Consider the following 17762-nt stretch of genomic DNA (forward strand, 5'->3'; position numbering starts at 1 on the left):
TATTGGACTCTTTGTGACCCCATGGACTGTAGCCTGCCAGGCTCCTCTGTCCATGAGATTCTCCAGGCAAGAATACTGGAGTGGGTTGCCATTTCCCCCTGCAGGGGATCTTCCCAATCCAGGGATCGAACCTGGGTCTCCTGAATTGCAGGTAGATTCTTTACCAACTGAGCTTCGAGGGAATCAAGTGGAAGATGTTAAAAGGGGGCAGTCTTACAGGCCACACTCACCCTGGGAGCCACGGTGCACTGGGTAGCTCCAAAGAGCAGAGAAAGGAATGAGTTGCTGCTGACTTGGGGGACTAAGTCCCCCTAGAACTACTGATGGGGATGTAGTTCAGGCTAAAGCATATGACATTGATTTTTTTCCTACTTGCACAACACTGCAAGTAGGAAAAAATTGGTAAAATGTATATAACATAAAATTTTAAAATGTGTACCATTCATTGGCTTAATGTGCATTCACAGTGCTGTGCAACTTCCACCACTTTCCATTTCCAGAACTTTTTTTATCACTGCAAACAAACACTGTACCTGTTAAACAATTACTGTTCATTCTCTCCTTCCCCCAACCCAGGTAACCTCTATCCTACTTGTTGTCTATATGTGTGTGCTTAGTTGCTCAGTTGTGTCCGACTTTTTGCCACCCCATGGACTGTAGCTTGCCAGGCTCCTCTTGTTCACGGGAGTTCTCTCAGCAAGAATACTGGAGTGGGTTGCCATTCCCTTCTCCAGGGGATCTTCCCAACCCAGGCAGCAAACCTGCATTGTAGATGGATTCTTTACCTTCTGAGCCACCAGGGAAGCCCTGTTGTCTCTGAATTTGTTTATTATAGGTACCTCATTAAGTGGAATCATATGATATGTGATCTTTTATGTCTGACTTCTTTCACTGAGCACAATGTTTTCAAGGTCCATCCATTTGTAGCATATATTGAAATGTCATTCCTTTTTAAGTCTGACTAGTAGTCCGTTATATGTTTATACCACATTTTGTTTTTCCACTCATCTGTTGATGAACATCTGAATCGTGTCCATATTTTGGCTATTGTGAACAATACTGATGTGAATATGGGTGAACAGGTATTTGTTTGAGTCCCTGCTTTCAATTCTTGTGGGCATATACTTCGGAGTGGAATTGCAGGATCATATGACTTAAGTTTAGCTCTTTGAGGAACTGCCAAACTGTTTTTCCAAATTGCCAAATGTTGGCTGCGTCATTTTACATTGTCCACCAGCAGTGTACAAGAGTTCCAAGTTCTCCACATCCTTGCCAACACTTGTTATTTTCCACTTTTTGATAACAGTCATCCTAATGGGTGTGAAATGGCTTCTTCTCATGGTTTTGATTTGCATTTCCCTAATGTCTAGTTGATGTTAAGCATCTTTTCATTGTGCATATTGCAAAAAAGCCAGCTGGGATTTTGGTAAGGAGTGGGCTGACTCTGTAGATATATTTGGGGAGTACTCCTATCTTAACAATTAAATCTTCTAATTGTTGAACACTGGCTGTTTTTCCATTTCCTTTGGTCTTTAATTTTTCAATGATGTTTTGTAGTTTTCAGTATACCAATCTTGTCCTTTACTTAAATTCATTCATTAGTATTTTATTCTTTTTGATGCTATTGGAAGTAGAATTTTCTTAATTTCATTTTCAGACTGTTGATTGTTGGCATATAAAAATATAATTGAGTTTTAAAATGTTGACCTTATATACTGCAATTTTGCTAAACTCATTTATTAGCTCTCTTATTTTTTGCCGCACCGGGTCTTCATTGCTGCACCCAAGCTCTCTCTGATTTTGGCAAACGGGGGCTGCTCTAGTCGTGGTGTATGGGTTTCTCATTGCAGTGACTTTGTTGTTGCGGCGCATGGGCTCTAGGATGCTTGGGCTTCAGTTACAGCTCGTAGGCACTAGAGTGTTTGCTCAGTAGCTATGGTGCATGGACTTAGTTGCTCCGGGGCACATGAGATCTTCCCTGGACCAGGAATTGAACCCATGTCCCCTGCATTGGCAAGAGGATTCTTAACCTCTGGACCACCAGGGAAGTCCCTTTAATAATTTTTTATAGTGGATTCACCAGGATTTTCTACATACAAGATTATGTCATCCGCAAATAGTAGTTACATTGTTCCTTTCTTACCTGAATGCCTTGTAGTTCTTTTTCTTTCCCTGGTTTGAGCCACATGTACAATGTTGAATAGAATCAGTGACATCCTTTTAAAGGTGCATTTTAAAATTTTTTTATTTTAAGTAAGTATTTAGTTGGCTGTGCTGGGTCTTAGTGGTAACTTTCGAACTCTTAGTTGCAACATGTGGAATCTAGTTCCCTGACCAGGGATCAAACTCAGACCCCATGCATTGTGAGCTCAGAGTCTTAGTCATCAGGGAAGTCCCTAAAGGTGCAGTTTTGATAGGGGTAAAAGACCTATGTTCAACATTTACCAATCTTGTCTGGTGACCTTGTGAAAATCACTTATCCTTTCTGTTATCTAACATCAATAGTAATAAATTTTCTGGCTATCTCATGGGGTTCTGAGGATTAAATAAACCATTCACTTCAGAGTGTATGTGGATGGTAGTCTACTCTTTAGGAGCTCATACACTAGTGGAAGACAGTCCATTCATGGAATAATTATAAAAATAAGATTAAATGTGGTTTCAATTATTAGGCCCATGAATTTTGTGTCTTGGACACCTTATTGGATGATTTTCATAGTGAAAACTTATAGTTTACTACTATATACGGAAATGGTTTAAACTTATTTTTAATATTTATTTTTCGCTGCACTAGGTCTTCATTGCTGGGCATGGGTTTTCTCTACTAGCAGAAAATGGGGGCTACTCTCTAGTTGCCCTGCCTGGGCTTCTCATTGGAGTGAGCACAGGCTCTAGGGCACTCAGGCTCAGTAGTTGTGGCTACGGCTTAGTTGCCTCCTAGCATGTGGCATCTTCTCGGATCAGGGCTTGGACCCGTGTCCACTGCATTGGGAGACAGATTCTTAACCACTGGACCACCAGGGAAGCCCTCAAAATTTAATGTACTAATAACATTATGCTCTCCTGGTGTCATCCTAGTTTGGACTCCATTTTAACAACCGTTTATTAAAAAGCAACTTAATTGTAGCCACTAAATCCAACCCTGTTCTACACAAAATATAATTTTATTTTTTAGGGTTTTGCTATAATTTCGCATACAATTTGGTGTCCACAGCATTTTTTTACGTCCAAAGAGTATCTGCTTAAATTAGGAGCTGCATGTCTTTTCTCTTCATCTGGGCATTCAAGACAGGCTGTATTTTCCTTGCACTCCATTTATTTGAGATTAGCCTGATAGGCTTCACGTTGGAATATAAACACGTAGAAAATAACCCATGACATGGATGTCTTAGGTTCGCAAGGCCCTTCCGGGTTCTAACACTGAATTGTGCTGATGATTTGGTATGAGGCTAATCTTGGTACATTCGCTATGCCATCAGTGGCACCTAACTGTTCTCTTTGATGTTTTAAGGCTCCAAAGGGTGGCAGGTCACGGTCAGGCAGTGAAGGAGCCCAAATGCTTTCTGGCACAGGTGCTGCACGATCACCTGAATGAACTTCTCAGAGCACCTGCTTCCAAGATTGGGGAGAGGGCCCCCACTCCCAACTCCCCCCTGCCGCCGCAGGAGATAGCCACACCTTCTCCCTATCGGCAAGGAGCAGGTGGCTGGCCCTTGGCACCTCGCACTACGGCCCCCGCAAGGTACCCGCCCCGTGGGCTTGGCCGGCTCACGAAACACGTGACGAGGGTCAGCTGTGCCACTGGGATCCACCCCCCACAACCACTGCGAGGGCGATCGCCCAGCGCGCGGTCTCTGGGTCCGCTACCCCTCCCCCCACAATCCCGGAAAGGGGGGTGGTGACGTCATCATCCGGGCACTCGGCGGCGGGGCCTCGGTTCACAATGGAACAAAAACAAGCGGCCCAAGTCGAACTCTGAGCGACGCGACTGTGGCTTGCACGGTTAACTCTGTCCTGGCCACGCACCCTGCCAATCCCGACATCCCAGTTCCTTCTCCGGCATGCCAGATCCTTTTGGGCCGCCCCGCCCCCGCTTCTGCCCGTCCTGCCCTCACACCGCCCCGGAGGCGAGGGGCATGGAACAGTTCCTGGCCGTAGTGCAACCCTGGAGAAACAGTACTGTTTGAAAAATCTTGACCGCATTTTCCTCCCTTCCCCCACCCCGTCTCCCCGAATTCCAAGCGTCTCTCGCCTGGCCCGGCTTTCCCAGAGGCAGGAGCCATTCTTCCCCGGCGGAAGACCGCCCCGGCTGGACGGGGGAGAAAAGGGAGAGCAGAAGGAGCAGCTGAGCCAGAAGGAGGAGGACGGCTCTGGGGCTGGCCCCGTGAGGGGCGGGGCTTGGCGGGGGCGGGGAACCTCGGGTCTGGGCGGTGCTGGGGCTTGTAGGAGTCTGCGCCGTCGCGCTGCTGCCTCCACCGCCGCCACTGCTGCTGCCACCGCTACCGCCGCCGCCACTGGCCGAGCGGTTTTTTTTTTTTTTTTTGGTTTGCCGGATCCGCCATATTGAAGAGGACGGGCATCCGCGGCTGCGGAAGCTAGTCTCCGCCGCCGCCGGAGCCGCAACCTCCCTGCACCCGGCCCATTCGGGCCTCTGCCGCGCGGAGCCCCTCCCCGTATCGCTCAGCTCACAGGCCTAGCGGGAGGCGGCTGCTTCTGCGCCCGGTGCTTCGCTGGGCGCCGGGTGCTAGGAGCAAGCCGCAGCAGAGCGAGCAGGCCCGGAGCGGGGACAGAGGCGGCGACCAGTGGAAGGTGAAGCCGCCACTGCGGGAGGAGGAGCAGGAGGAGGTGACGCAGGAGAAACGCACAGCCCGGAGCCCGTCTGCGCTCAGAAAGAGCCTCAGCCCGAGGCGAGAAGGGGGAAGAGGGCCGCCGCCGGCTGAGGAGGGGGGGGGTAGGAGGCGGCCGCGGCCACCTCTGCTGCAAGGCGGGCGCGGCGAGCAGCGAATTTCGGTGCCTCTGTGCAGCTCCCCGGTCCCTACGCCTACGATCTCTCGACACACTTTGTCGCCCGTCACCCTTGGGCCTGGGATGCACCCAGGGTCGGCCTTGTCCCGGGACTGAGCCTTGGTTGTCGCCTCCGCGTGTCTTGCTTCTTAAGAGAAGACGCCTGTGTCGTGCGGTGAGTAGCCAGCAGCGCCAGGACGACGCGCTTTTCCGGGGCCAACAGCTGGATCGAGGGGAGGGGAGGGGAGGAGGGCGAGGGGGTGTGCGTGTGCGCGGTTCCTCTCGCCGCGGCCGGAGGCCGGGCCGGGGGCTTCCCGGCTCTCGGCCCTGGGCCTCGGGCGGGGCGGGCGCGCGCGGCGCGGGTGGGGGCGCGGGGCTCTGTTCCACGCCGAGCCGGCGTCCCGGGAGCGTGTCTGTGTGTTTTGGACTGTAAGGGAAAATGGCTGACGGCTCCGTCCCTCCCCCTCCTCCCCTTCCCGTCCTGTCTGGGGCCGAGTCGGAGGATGGAGTCTCCGGGCGCGGCGTGCAACCCCCGCATTCGCAGCCCACGGCCGGGTCGGCGCCGGGGGCTCGTCGCCCCCTGACCTCGGGGCTTGCAGCCCGGCCCTCGGCGGGCTCGCAGTCGTTCTCCTTCCCGGTCTCGTTCCACTTGACACCAAACGCCATTACTGAGGTGGAGTGATTTGGAGCCGTAGAGCTAGGCCTCGGCTACGCCTGGCTATCGGGCCCGCCGACTTGTCCACCTCTCCCCCACCCTCCCGCGATAACCCGCAGCTTCTCCTGGGCCTTGGGGTCTGGGAGCCGGAGCCGGGTTATCGGCCTCCTCCATCTCCCTCGCCCCCCTTCATTTACGGAGGGCCAAAGCTGCGGAAGATGTTTTGATGCAGAAGTCGCTTCCCAGCGAGCTTGGACCCACCACCTTTATATTTTTAACGGTTTGTGCAAAAAAAAAAAGTACTAGCATGTGTAAGTTGGATAATGATAAAACCTTCGGATTCTTGTGACGTGAGGCTTCGGATGTGAGAAATGGTATATTTTTCATTCATTGTGAAATATTCAAGAGTTATGGAACAGGTGTATACGTGTTTTGCAGTATTTGTATGGACTTCTGGGGCGACTGGAACTTACCCGGGGATTTTTAAACTCTTCAACAGAATCTGCTTAAATTAAACTTGTTATTATTTGGAAGTTCCATACTTAAAATGTTAATTGGGTTTTCCGTCGTGCAGTTTACAGGTGTGTTTAATTTCTCCAGATTGTCTTTGAATGTAACTGAGCGCGTTCTTGGTTAAATAGTCACGCTTCATTTCGAGGAGAGGGAAAGACTTGCAGCGTTCTCTGACCTGGAAACCCTCGAGTCCCCCTGAATCTGCATAACATTGGTAAACCGTAACTTTTGAGGAAGAATTCGGGAGTCTTTGATTAAAAGAAACTTTTCAGCAGTTACTTAACCTCTTTTGGAGCGCATTATCCATTCTTAGTGATTATATGGTAAGGACTCCTTAACCGTGACTCGCTTGGCTTTGTTAATCCGTACACTTGAACTTAAAAATAGAGACTACAAACTCTTCTTTAGATCTTACTGGTGTACTGATTCGGTGGGCTGCCATTTTGGTTTTAGCAAATGCCTTCATAGTTCTGAAAGATTTATGCATTAAATGTACAAAGATGTCAACATTCTCAATTTGATAACCCATGTGCTTTGTCATACTTGTAACAGCGCTTGGATTAGAGTGAGAAAGAAACATTTGGAATTAATACACCAAGGGCGGACTCATAATGTTTCTGATTGCCTATTATGTTTTGTTTTCTCTCATTTAAAAATGATCCTTTTGAACTATACGTGTTTTTTTTTTTTCCTCTACCCTGTTCCCTCTATTTTTTGCAAGAACACAGTTTGTAACTCTTAACTTGTTATCTTAATGTTCTCTTGCCGTTTCTTTTGTTTGCTGACCTTGGTAGTTTCTGAGAGAGAAAATTTTTGGAGGGATTAAATAACAGCAAAAACCGTACAAGAATCTATGAATCTAGAATCTGATAATCTAAATTCTTTAGAAAGTAGCTTTGAAGGGCAGATGTTACCTTTCATCAAATTACTGGAATCCCTTGGTGTTACATAGTTTTCTTGTTTTATCAATGAAAATGCTTCAGGAGGATTTACTTTGAATCTTTTTTTTTTACCCAGGCTTTTGAAATAAATTTTCTGACCTCTCAAGAAGACGAGATATTTTATGAGTACCTCCTTAAAGATAATTCTTCTGATATGATGTTAATAATGCTGCTTCGTTTTTGAAAATGGATTTTTCTCATGAATTTCCTGGTCCTCAAGTTCTTGATTAGTTGGGCACAGCAAGCATTCTTTCTTTTAGCTCATTGTTTCATAAGCTTATTGTTTGTTTCATAAGAATTTTAAAAGTAACAATTTTTGTACTTTCAGAATTTTTATATCAGGTTAAAAAAATTGTTTTAAAGATTAGTTCTCTTATAAATGTTTTGGACAATTACAAAGGAGTAGGGGAATTTTATTCTGTGGTTGTGGAGCTAGTTGGTGTTTTTGTTTTTGTTTTTTTTAATTTTAAACAGTGTAATGCTTTTATGATAGCCTGCATTATATTTTTCTTAGTGGTGGTATGTTTTCTGAATCCTGAAATATTTTCCCCCAAAATTTGGAAAATGGGGTTTTAGTTTCTATGTAGTTCTTTGAGGAGCTGTATCTTTGAAAGGTATTGTATTTATTGCTAAATTCTCTTCTAATTTTAACATGGAATCTAACAATGTTTAACAAAGGTTTAATGCGTTGGACCTCAACCCTGACTGTACATTAGAATCACTTAGGTAAGTTTACTGTTTTTAAAAAGAAAGCAAAAACTAATGCCTGGGTCCCGCTCCCAAAGACTTATTAATCGGTCTGATATGGGCCCTGGGCAGAGGTGTCTTTTAAAAGGATTGTGGGTGATTGTCACGCTGTCAGGGTTGAAAAACCACTGTTATTGCTGGTAGCATGTTCCTATTGAACTTTCTAGTGGATAAATAAGATAGTTTTTTCTTCCTTAACTGTTTCCTGTTATCACAACAATTGTCATTTGTTGAATTATGTGCCAGCGCTATGTTAAACACTTGGTTTGACACCATATGTGGATCTTAAATATTATTTGCATTAAACAAAGGACTAAGGTCTGTCCGGTTCAAGTAGTGGTGCTTCGACTACTCTGCTTTGTTAGTAAAATGACACCAATTATTTTTTTTTTTAATGGGACTTTTGTTTCCTGTAACAGAGAGGCTTTAGATTAAAATTTTAATAAAAATATAATGGTCTGCAATTTGGGAAATATCTTGATTGACTAAGGGAAATGCTAAAACTCTGCTGCAAATAGGTTCTTCCTTCCCCTTCCATATGTTTCCCAACACGTTCAGGTTGATAGTTTAGTTGGTGGATCTGTTTATGACTAAAATAACGTAAGGCAACTTAAGATTCCTAAAAGATGCAACATCAGACATTTCTCTCTCAGCAATTTATTTAAATCATCCCATAAGTGAACGTTTAGTATCATGTGAATTTCTGTTATCTCAATTTGAGAACTCTTGAGTTTTATTTAGCTTAGTTTAAAATCAGTGTAATTTTCACAAAAATTTCAAAATGAAAGGTTTTATTTTGTTTTTTTTGCAGTATTGGTTGATAATTTTATGGGATGAATGAAATAGCAATTACACCTTTATTTGGTGTTTCTGTTAATTCCCTTGGTCCATTGTGCTAAATTCTATATGAGAAGGCTGCTAATACAGAGTCTGTGAGCATCCTTAAGGTGTCACATGATTTGTCACAGATCTGTTATATTAATGATCACTGTTTTCCTATTTTCTATGCTGTAGGGTCCATCATAAGGAAAAAAGATATCAGGAAAGGTCTGATATTGGAGTTTGAATTTATCGTTCAGTTATTACTATTGCATATAATGATCAATGTAATATGTTTTTAAGGAATATGGTGTGAAAAGGCATACTGTTAAGATGAGATGTGTTACATAAATTTTTTTCTTAAAATGTGCCTATGCTAGTCTTTTGGGCCTCAGCACACGCACACTCTCTCTATATGCATTTCATAGCTAGTGGGTTTCCAGTTCTACAGTCACTGTCTTAACAGTTTTCTAGTTGAGCTGTGTATTAGAATCACCTGTGCAGCTTTTTCAAACTGTATTTGCTTGGGTCTTACTCTCTAGAGATTATAATTGAGTAGATTTGAGGTAGCAAATGGCATTTAAAAACTAAGAATATGATTCTGATGAGCAGCTAGGTTATTTTTTGGCAATGTTTTTTAGAAAAAGGGAAGATGAGATTCTGAGTTAACACACATATTTATTCATTATCTCTTACTGAGCATCGTCTTAGAGTTTCAGCTTTAATACTAACAGTATTAATACCTGTTAAGGCATTAGTTTTCTTTTCATCAAATATTTATTTGGCATCTACCATGTGCCAGGCACTGTTCTAGAGATTACTGTTGTCTGGAAGCTTTTGTTATATGAAGTGAGGGCCATTGGACTAGCTGGTCTCTAAGGTCCTTCCTAGCTCTAATTTTGTTATTCCTTATTGTGCTTTATAGAAGGGGCCTTAATTAAGTTGTTATAAGAAATATGCTGGGGCTTCTCTGGTGGCTCAGCGGTAAAGAATTCGCCTGCAGTGCAGGAGACATGAGTTCGATCCCTGGGTCAGATCCCCTGGAGGCGGGCATGGTAAGCCACTCCATATTCTTGCATGGGAAATCCCGTGAACAGAGGAGCCTGGCAGGCTGCAGTCCATGGGTTCACATAAAGTCAGACACAACTGAAGCAACTGAGCATGCACGCATGCAAGAAATATGCTTAGTTATGGTTTAAGCCAGTGGAACTTGCCTTTTACCTTTTATCCTCTTTAAGTAAATTAAATAGAATTTCCCTATGAATGCCAGCCTTCTCCAGTGAGCCCAGATGTCAAGTACAGCAGACATGTATTCTTTTAGTATTGGTTTTAGAAATAGCCGTACTTAGGATGCTTTTAATTTTGGGCCAGTAACTACTACATAACTCTGGTGTCAACCGTTATTTTACCATTCCTTTTCTGTATTGATACTCTGTCAGTTACCTCTGCACTGCTTGTATGTTTTTTGTTTGTCTTACTTATTTTGTTCAGATGCTTTGATTAATTTTATTAGTTCAAATTCTTTTTAGGTTGGTGGCATCTATCTGATCAGATTCAAGATCCTAAGTCATTGACATATGCCTGGCACATAGACTTTCAATAATTATTTGTTGGACGTTTAGTTCATTTTCTTAATATGATTCCTCTATTTCTTTGCGGCCCCCCCCCCCCCCTTTATTACTTGGAGTCACTTAACTTGACCAGATAATCCTTTTATGATGAGCAGTCCTGGAAGTCCTGGAACAATCTAGTCAAACTCCTTGTTTTTCAGGTGTGGCACATGGCTCAACAAACTAAGTAACTTCACTAAGATAGTGTGCATAGACTAGCTTCTATGTGAAGCTATTTCCATATCTAACAAGTCACGTTAATTACTGAATTCTTTGGATTCCGTGACCTTTGTAGTGATTCAAAATTCACACTTAAAATCTTTTCTTAATAATGGATAAAAAAGGTCAGAGATTCTGTCCTTTACCTTTGTGTATTACAGAACACATAGAGTAACATTATTTACCGGGACTTCCTTAGTGGTCCTGTGGTTAAAACTCTGCTTCCACTGCAGGGGGCATGGGTTCCGTCCCGTTGGGGAACTATAAGATCCCACATGGCTCACCTTGTGGCCAAGAACAAACAAACCCCCCAAAACAAAAAGAAACCTCTCCCCCAAATTGTAAACAATCACTTTGACTGCCTGAATGGCAACATTTGGGGGAATGTTTGACTCCTGATGTCTAGAATGGCCTGTACAAAATTGATGTATCATTGTATTATGGCCCCTTTCTGGTTATCTTTTCTGTAACTGATCAATCATGTACACTTTGAACACTTTAGACTAATTGGCCAACCGTTACCGAAGAATTGTTTTCCTTGGGACAGTTTTGAGCTGGTTGTCTTGGATCTGATCCTCTGCTACAGAGCCTATGAAGTGGGAAGAGAAGAAAACAGAAAGAAAAGGAGCAGGGGAAACCTCTTTTTCCTGTCAATTTATTAATGTCCATTTCATTCCTACTGACTGTGGTGATTATTAAGAATTGTTAGTTTAGGTAGTTGGTTTCCGCTCTGTTCTAGTCTTTTCTTTCAGCTAGCTACTTAGAACTTCTAAGTAAGTCTACCCTGTTTAACTTGGATAAGGAAATTATATGGTATTGGACCCATGTTCTGCCTAGGTAGTGTAGAAAGATTTGGCCTCTCCTTAATAACACTGCCTGAGTTCAGAGCGGGGATCAGCAAGCTGTTTCTTGTAAAGGGCCAGATTGTAAATATTATAGACGGTAGTCTTTGCATTCTAAGAGGCAAAATTAAAGCTATTAGGTAAATTTTTTGTTGATAAAATTTAAACTATAATGATAATTGAGTTCAATTAATTGTAATTCTGGTCTAATAAGAGGCATAGAATGGGGGGGAGGACTAACAATACAGTATTTTGCCTATTGGGAGTTTAAAGTTCGAATGCTCTGCCATCAAGTTGATTGTAATTATAATGACCCTGTGTGAAATCCATTCTAAAGTTTGTGGGCTGTACAAAAACAGGAGGCTAGATTTGATCTGTGATTGTAGTTTGGCAGCCCTGGTATGGAGCATTGGTTCTCAAACCTGGAGGGCTTGTTAAAACAGAATGCTGGGTCCAAGTATGGAATGGGGCCCGAGAACATGCATTCTCGAACAACTCCCAAGCATGGAACTAGTCTTGGAGAATTAACTGGTTTAGAGGTGAAATCGAGCATATCCTACTTTTCTTCGAGTTAATCGCTTTATCTAATCTTTTTGAATATTTTTAATTTTGTTTTACTTTGTACTTTAAATTCAATGATTACACGTTAAATGCCTGTTGCGTAATATACCAGGTAACAGATGCACAAGGTGAACAAAACAGAGTTGTCCCCATTATACATACTGGTTGGAGGGAGTTTAAAAATTAATTTCCACAAACCCTTTAGAACTGGAGTCTGGGGACAAAGAGCACCATTTTAAAAGCAGTACAGTGGTGTTTGATACTCATGTTAAAGGAAAGCTAAATTGGAAAGGTTCGTTATCAAAATATTCATTAATTTGATTTCTTAGGGGATAATATTCTGTTTAAATGAATTTTTCAGAACACCAAAACTTGCTTTTAAATACTTAAAACCAATTTATTATTTGATGGAAAGCTTTCTAAAGATGTTATATGCTTTTTTAAAATTTTCTAATTATGAAACGACTGTTATCTATTCTGTTAAAAAGTTTGGGTAGCATAAGAGAATGAAAGCAAGGAGCAAAACACACAGACTCCACCCCCTGATAATTCCGTCATGTGGAAGCAACCTTATTATTAGCTGTGTGTTTAAAGGTTCTCATCAGATGATCAGCTGACTAAGTCGTGTTTCCTCCTGTCCTCTGCCTCCACTTCTGCCTCAGGACTTCAGAGTGTGCTGTTTGTTCATCCTAGAAGACGCTGTTTTGGGTCCCTCCTCACTCTGCTGCTCCTTTTTTAGATATTGCTTTGGTAAATATTGCTCAAAAATCATGAAATTGATTTTAATATGATTTTCCAACTTTCCTGCTGTTTAAAACTTTTTTTTCCCCTGTCCTCTGTTCATCTGACTCCAGATTCTTGGTACACTTTGTGTGCGTCCCCACTTCTCTTGCCTTTTCTTCAATCCCTCTTTTAGGGGCCTTCTGTTCTTTGCTAGTGGGAGTAACATCAGGAGTATAATTTAACTATTTTTGACCTGTTTTATTTTATGTATTTCTTGCTTTTCTTCTTTGGTGGCTATTGAAGTTTAAGGATGGTTCACATATACACTAAAAAGGTGCCAGACTGTTTTGAATTAAGTTTTTTTTTTTTTTTTTTCTTAAGCTATCTCACTTTCTCAATGTTTATTTTCACTGTTGTCAGTCCTGGTTTCAATCTTATTCCCCCCCCACCCGACCTTTAAACTGTGCTGTGGAGTGGGAAAGGAGGTAAGAGTTAGTAGTCTAATTGTGTATATATGTATATGTATATAGAGTGTGGATTTCGTACAAGAACTTTGAGCTCTGCTTCCTGTTTCTGTACTTTTTACCATTGAAACATGTTAGTCTTTAACTGTGATGCATAAGATTTTTGTATACTCAGTACTTTAATACACTATGTATTAACCTCCCTTCTTTTTGTTCTTTTTTGGCGGGGGAGCTGCGCCGGGTCTTTGCTGTGGTACATGGACTCTTCCTAGTGGTACAAGGGCATCTCTGGTTGTGGTGCGTGGGCTTGGTTGCCCCGAGTTATGTGAAATCTTAATTAGCTGATCAGGGGTTGAACCCCCATCCCCTGCATTGGAAGATAGATTCTTAACCCCTGGACCACCAGGGAAGTAACCTCCCTTCTTTAAGTCAGACTTCTGTCCATTAGCCGAAATGAAGCAAATGTCTTTTGATTGCATGGTGGTAGTGCCTGTCTGAGAACAGTTCTATTTCGGCAGTTAATGCTATATTTGTACAGCACTGTCTTGTGTGTTAATTTGCAAGTTCAACTGTATTTTGTCCTTTTATAAAATGAGTAGGAAAACAAAAGTGCATCAGTTTGAGGGCTCAAACCTAATGTCTTTGAGGCAAGGAACTGATTGGGGACATGAATCTTTAACCTTACTGGATTAGGTTCTGCTCATTGGTTATGTTGGTTGACTTTGTTCAGTGGTGAGTGAAATAATTAGAACAAAATAGGAAATTAACTACGGCAAGTATGTAATAAAGCTTATATGTGAAAGGTGAAGTGTAATTAGGGATTTTATAATACTTTCCTTTACTCTGACTGAGAGTTGGAAAAACCCCTATAAACATGTGAATCTGTTGTTTGGCTTTGAAATATTTGACTTCTGTCACATTTTCGGGAATGCATTATGTATGAAAGGGTACTGACTATATACAGCGTTTGCCCAGACTCTCTTGGAAATGACTACAGAAAGTCTCATTTTCTTATATTTAACCTGCCTACGTATATATGTTTACTGTGTTCTCTGTACGTAGATATCAATCAGTTACCAAAAATATTTTTGTTGTTGTTGTTGAATATAATTGACATACAGTATTAGTATTAAGTGTACAATATAGTTATCCAAAAATCTTGAGAATTTTTAACTTGAAGTATGCTGAACTGGGCTGAGAGAGACTGTGAGTCTGGGCTGAGGTTTGGAGAAGCCCAGTGGAGTCTCTGTCTCATAATGAATGTCATTATCAGAGCTCCCTGTCAGCTATCTTGAATTGCTTCTACTGGAAAATCCCATGGACAGAGGAGCTTGGCAGGATCGCAGAGAGTCAGACACAACTGAACACACACGCACAGTACACGAGGATTACCTTAGTGCATCGTGGGAAGAAGAATCACGTCAGTGAAAGGAGACTAATGGAAAGATTCTTTGGCTTCTGTTCATCTCTCGTTGCTGTTTAGTCGCTCAGTCATGACCGACTCTTTGCAGCCCTAGAGACTGTAGCCCGCCAGGCTCCTCTGTCCATGGGATTCTCCAGGCAAGAATACTGGAGTGGGTTACCATTTCCTACTCCAGGGGAGCTTCCCAATCTAGGGATCTTCTCTTGTGTCATTGGCAGGCAGATTCTTTACCACTGCGCCACCTGGGGAGCCCTCTGTTCATCTACACAGCCACAAAAATGAGGTTCTTCAAGTACCTCCATTTCTCTTCCTTCTCTCTTCCCAAATACAGCTCAAAACTCTTACCATGTCAGCTTTACCCAAATAGGTCATTTGGATGTAATTACCATCTACTTTTCCGAGGTTACTTCTTGTTCTCCCACCGAATCAAACTATCCATAGTTGATGTGGATGCGCTAGTCTTTGCTTTTTACCCATGGCTTTACTTTTGGAACTCTATCTCCCCTTTGTGGCTAGCCTGCCACCTAGCTCACAAGCCATCTTCATGAACTTTTTTCTGATTCTCTATAGTAGGAAGTGGTCTTTATTTTCTCCCTCGTAGCTCAGTCGGTAAAGAATTTGCCTGCAATGCAGGAGACCTGGATTCGATCCCTGGGTCGGGAAGATCTCCTGGAGAAGGAAATGGCAACCCACTCCAGTATTTTTGCCTGGAGAATCCCATGGACTGAGGAGCCTGGCGGGCTACAATTCATGGAGTCACAGAGAGTCAGACACAACTGAGTGACTGAGCATGCATGTACACACGCATGGTTTGGGGGGAGTGGAGTAAAGGAAGGAGGTACCTGAGACTTCACTTATATGAAGATGATGCTTTGGCTTCCATATCACTGAATGGAGTGCGTGATAAGTCGCTTCAGTTGTGTCTGACTCTGCTGCTCTATGGACTGTAGCCTGCCAGGCTCATCTGTCCGTGGAATTTTCCAGGCAGGAATACTGGAGTGGGTTGCCATTTCCTCCACCAGGGGGATCTTCCCAACCCAGGGATTGATCCCGTGTCTCTTATTTCTCCTGCATTGGGAGACAGGTTCTTTACCACTAGCGCCACCTGGAAAGCCTTTAAAAAACAGTACTTAGCTAAAAACCTTTATTATCTTCCCTTTAAACTCCTTCCCCCGACTCTCCACTGAGAGCTTCTTTCTGTTCAGATCTATTGAATGGTCATCAGGAGAAAGGAATCTGTGTTATAGAATGACTATTTCTCAATGTGGCTCTACTACTTAAACAGTGGATTCTCAAAGCACATGCCTCTCTGTATATGTATGTATATGTATTTTATATATACATATGTATAAAATATGTGTATATTTTATATATACACATATGCATGTGTATAAAATATGTATGTATTTTATATATACATATATATGTATGTATATATAAAAGCAACCCTTTCCCTCAACATGTAGGGGACTAGAATCTGGCTGGCATCCAGTTAAGTGTTAACTATAGGCTCTCCATGGTTTGTATAGGTGATATTTTACAGCTTTTTAAATAGATTGATACACAAAATGGATGAATAATGTCATTGTTTAAATAGTTGCAGTAACCCCACTGACTCCTATTTTGGAGAGTTTTTTGTTTTAAAAAAACTTTTCATATTTGAAATGAAAATGATGTAGTCAGTGAAAGTGTACTGGATTTGTAGTCAGAAGGGCTGTTGTAGTTCCAGTATCCCCCTCCATATGTTAAATCAATTAACTAACCTTCTGAGTCCTCACTACACTTATCTGTAAAACCAAGGTGTTAGATAAGAGATGACTTAAGGAACTTTATTTTTTAAGTTAGTAAATTTTATCTGTATGCCTAGAGATGTGGAAAAAACTGGAGTCTTAAAGAAGAGACATTTTCAAGTAAAGGAACATTGGAAAAGGTGTGTTTTTTTTTTTTTTTTTTTTTTAAGTTAATAGTCCTAAGCCCAAGTAGGGAGAGATAATGTAATTTGAATTTTTCCTCTCCCTTGTTTTTGGTTGTCCGTGTGTGTGTGTGGAGGGGTTTATTTTATTTAGTATCCTGTGGGTTAATTGTGCTTGCCCAACAGCTTGTACTGTAAATTTAGGGATTACAGACTTGCTGCTGCTAAGTCGCTTCAGTCGTGTCCGACTCTGTGCGACCCCATAGACAGCAGCCCACCAGGCTCCCCCGTCCCTGCGATTCTCCAGGCAAGAACACTGGAGTGGGTTGCCATTTCCTTCTCCAATGCATGAAAAGGAAAAGTGAAAGTGAAGTCGCTCAGTCGTGTCCGACTCTTAGTGACCCCATGGACTGCAGCCCACCAGGCTCCTCCATCCATGGGATTTTCCAGGCAAGAGTACTGGAGTGGGGTGCCATTGCCTTCTCTGCATCTGAAGTCCAGATTAAGCTTTAAGAAAGTATGCAGATGAATATAGTAGCAATGATTTTTGTCTGGCACAGATGGTTTCAGAGAAAATGTTGAAAACCTTGGTGTTTTTTTCATCACTTTAAGTAGCAAAAGAAGCTTATCGTTTTTATTGTTTATCAGTAGGCCAGTCATTCTTAAACTTACTGGTCTCAGGACCCATTTATAATTATTGAGGACCCCAAGGAGCTTTTATTTATGTGGGGTTCTGTCCATTGATACTTACTATATTAGAAACTAAAACAGAGACATTTAAAAACTTTTTTGTGTGTTTGAAAATCAAACTCATTGCATGTTAATATAAATAATACTTCTATGTAAAATAACTTCCAAAACAGAAGTTAAAAGTGACATTTTAAAAATGTTTTTGCAAAATTTCATATCTGACTTAATAAAAGAAAAAAGATGGAGTCTCTGTCCACTACTTTCTTCAATTTGTACATTATATAGACTGGAAGAACTCCACTGTATACTCCAGAGAGAACGACAGTGAAAATGGCAAATAATGTCATATTATTTGTGAAAACAATTTTGATCTGTTCAGTCTACTGAAAGGCTCTTAGTGGACCACACTTTGAAAACCAGTGCCTTAGACTCCCAAGGGAAGTTTGATATTATCTTTGGAGTGGCTTACCTGCTATATAGCTTTACTTTTTATTTTTGGGCCTTGTGGCGCAGCATCTGGGATCTTAGTTCCCTCACCAGGGATCAAACCTGTGTCCTCTGCATTGGCAGCACAGGGTCTTAACCATTGGACCGCCTGGGAAGTCCAGTCTGTGTCTTTTGATGGTCTCTGGTATACAC

At 42.4% G+C, this 17762-nt stretch overlaps 1 protein-coding gene across 5 annotated transcripts in view; it reads left to right on the forward strand.

Annotated features, from left to right (window-relative positions):
• Positions 1-4557: 4557 nt before the first annotated feature.
• Positions 4558-17762, forward strand: part of USP9X (ubiquitin specific peptidase 9 X-linked) — a 116879-nt gene continuing 103674 nt past the window's right edge. For 4 of the 5 annotated variants that reach the window (XM_086387063.1, XM_086387066.1, XM_086387065.1 and 1 more), the window contains exon 1: positions 4558-5179. The gene's annotated coding sequence lies outside the window, so the exon portion shown is untranslated. Of the gene's footprint in view, positions 5180-6233; positions 6496-17762 lie in introns of those variants that run through there. The other variant, XM_086387064.1, reaches the window with a different exon arrangement.

The sequence above is a fragment of the Bos grunniens genome, chromosome X (genome assembly GCF_055505025.1).
Source record: "Bos grunniens cultivar Pamir isolate PY7600 chromosome X, Bosgru_T2T1.0, whole genome shotgun sequence".
In the NCBI taxonomy this organism is placed as follows: domain Eukaryota; kingdom Metazoa; phylum Chordata; class Mammalia; order Artiodactyla; family Bovidae; genus Bos; species Bos grunniens.